The following is a 3,610-nucleotide window of genomic DNA, read 5'->3' on the forward strand; positions in this document are numbered from 1 at the left end:
AGTAATATTTAAGGATAAACTAGAACTATTAACAATTCCCTCTACAATATCTTTAAATAAATTTGATAAAAGTACAGTTGATTGTTTAACTAATAAGGTATTATGTAATACTAATGTTGATTATGAAATATGTGAGAATAATACCTCTTCCCTGTCTTGCATCGATGGTTTATGTCAATTTTTTAATGAACAAAATGATAAAAAATGGTGTTTGAATGGAGGAATAGAAAATAAATATTTTCAAATTGATGTATTGAAAACCGTATGTTCTTGTCCCGATGATTATGTGGGTAATAGGTGTGAATATTTTAATTATATGAAACCTACAAAAAAAAGTTTTAATCTTTAGTAATGTATATATTAAGTAGATAATTTTAAATTATGTATTTATAATTGGAGTCATACTCAAAATGGAACAATACACCTCTCTTATTCAACATTATTGTACAGATAGGTTTGTCATAATTAATGATGGAAATGAATGTAGCAAACAAAGTACTTTTTTGCAAGTTTCCCGTATCTTAAAGAACGGTGAAGGTGATGATTCTCCTACAAGTGTACTACTTTGTGGATTTGGACCTATATCAACGATGTGTGGGAAATTAGATATTTCTCCCAAACAATTAAAAGGACAAATCCATAAAATATATAAAGATTTATTATTTAAAGCGGGTATAAATGGATCACATACAGTTCGTCTTTCAAATTTAGAATATCATCATTTAGTTTTAGATATTGATGTAAAATTTAATGATAATTATGGACCATGCCTTTCTTCTGTTGAATATAAAGAATATTTAATTGTACAACAACAACAACAACAACAACAACAACAGCAACAACAACAGCAACAACAACAACAACGACAACAACAACCACCACCATCACCACCACCACCGCAACAAAATTCAAACATTGATGCCTTTGAAAATGTAAATAGTATAATATATAAATTAATATATCATTTATCAATATCTTTGGGACTGGAAAATGTACCTATTTATATTCTCGGAAAAGGAGGAACCTTCTTTAGTAATGAGTTACTATGATATTGCTGTACTTATAAGCTCTTGTCGCAAAATAAGTAATTATGTTGATCCTACAATTAATTATAGTATATTTGGATCTCAGAAATATACAAATAACACTGGTACCTTTATGGAATTTAATAGTACATACCTCCCATATGTTGTATTTTATGAAAATGAAATTTATGATATATCTAACGCACCTCAATATCTGTTATTTGAAAATTTAAAAAGTGCTTTTGATACCTTTAATATTTGTAAGCCTATTATCGAATCTCAAATTAGAGGATTTCAAACTTACGTTCTAAATAGAAAATTAAATGTGTTTGAAACAAAGATTAAAGGATATTTACAACAAATTGATAAAGGGAAAGGAATCTGCAAAGGAACCCAGTGTTTAAAGGAAACTAATCAATTTGATTATTATTATAATGATAATCAAACTAATAATACAGAAAATGAAGGTGAAAGTGAAAGTGAATCTGAAAATGAATCTGAAAATGAATCTGAAAATGAATCTGAAAATGAATCTGAATTAGAGGATGAGGATAATTCATATATTGGTGATGTTTATGTGGGTACATTTTATAAAGCTAATAATAAGATACGAGAAAAAATACCCATTTTAAATGTTTATATTTAAAAGGCGACCCTCCAAAAAAAAAAAAATAAAGAAAAAGTTGATTTAATTGAAATATTACGAAAGTATCCAAAGAGTTATATCAATATAGTAAATATTCCACCTTATGTTTCATATTCAACTATGGGAACTAAAAAACTAGAAGAAATTTTTACCTACCCCCCAATCTCTCAACTGCTGTTATCATCTACACGGAAAAAAATTATTATGGGAATTGATGGTGATTTGAATTTAACAACTGATTCAAATTCAAATTCCTCTAATTATACTCATATTAAATTAAAACCATTTGGAATACAGCATTTAACACGGTTGTGTTGTATTGATAGCATACACAGAAATACTGCTTTTTATCTATTAGGGTTAATTTACATTGTTCAAATACGAAATAATCCCACTAAGAAACCTGATACTGACTTTAGTCAGTTTCTCTCTCTGCTTTGGTTTGAGTTGAAAAAAACGAAAACTGATATTAAAGTATTTTTTGAAATTATTTATATTTTAAGAGAAAGTCGTGTCGCTTCATCTATCAATGTTAATAATAATACAGCTGATGGATATTATAACATTGAAGATTGGGCCTTTTTGTGTCTTTTAAACTTACTAATTGTATGTGATGATGTGATAACTCTTAAAGAGGCTTTTCTTATAGTACGCAAAGAATCAACTGGTATTTTAAGACTTATTGATGAGGATGAAGACTTGGATTTAGATATTTTAGATAGTAATGATTATAGATATGTACCTTTAATTAATAACTATACTCGTCCACTAAAAATTCCGCGTATTTTAATAGCATATTCATTTTTAGAGAATTGGGGATCTAGTTATTATGGTAATTTGGTTGCTGCATATAAACCCATTCTATGTGATAAAAATATGAATCATATGAATATCTGGGATAATATAGCTCATCAATGGATATCTTGCAATACAACTACAAATGTTTCAGTTATAATAATAATAATAATAATAATAATAATAATAAGAATAAGAATAATAATAAGAAAAAACGGTGTAAATTAGACCTAAACAGTGTTGAACAAAATAACAACAATAAAAAAAAGGTCATTCAAACTTCAATATTAAATAATATAAAGGGATATTATTCAACTACCAAGATTCTCGATATTCCTGATAATCTTATCGTAACTTCAAAGTGTTATATTATTTGTGGTAGTTGTAATAAAAAAAATAATACAATATATAATATCTTACCATTACCAATGTATAATATATCGACCAATAATAATGTTAAATCTTATGATTGGGCAAACGTTGAAAAATTAGTTAATCATATACCCCAATGTGCTTTTTTTAATAATCAATTTAATCCATTAGCTAATCATATTATCCAACAAGAATATGAAGAAATGCAATGTGACTTTTACTATGAGAGAGATGAAACAAAATTATCATCATCAAATTATTGGGATGGATTAGATGAAGAACTGCAAAAAACATTGAATAAAAATACTGCACAAAGCGAAATTCTAACTTTAAACCGTGATCAATATCATATTAAATTAACAGATCGCATGTGGAATGAGTCTGTACATAAATTGGCACGATTAGTTAAATATCACGTCCTTAATCAAATGGTTGAATCTCAAACTGAAATGACAAGGGTTATTGAAAGAGTTCTTACATTTGATATAGAAAAGGGACGAAGACTTAAAGATATTCTTAAAAAAGGGGGTGAAAATTGTGAAAGTAATAAGAAAAAAAAAATTGAGGTTTTAGATTCGTCACTACGTGAAATTTTACACATACATGGGAGAGATGATAAAGTAGGTGCCCCATTAAAACCTGAATGTAATTGTCCTTTAGTTGATCTTTTGTTAATTTTTTGTCAATTTTTTAGTTATGACGCAGCAACTATGTTATTTTTTATTTCTCGTATTGTAAGAGCTTGTCGACGTATTAGTGATAAAAATATAAC

The sequence above is a fragment of the Homarus americanus genome, unplaced genomic scaffold, assembly GCF_018991925.1.
Source record: "Homarus americanus isolate GMGI-L3 unplaced genomic scaffold, GMGI_Hamer_2.0 scaffold30534, whole genome shotgun sequence".
NCBI classification, from domain to species: domain Eukaryota; kingdom Metazoa; phylum Arthropoda; class Malacostraca; order Decapoda; family Nephropidae; genus Homarus; species Homarus americanus.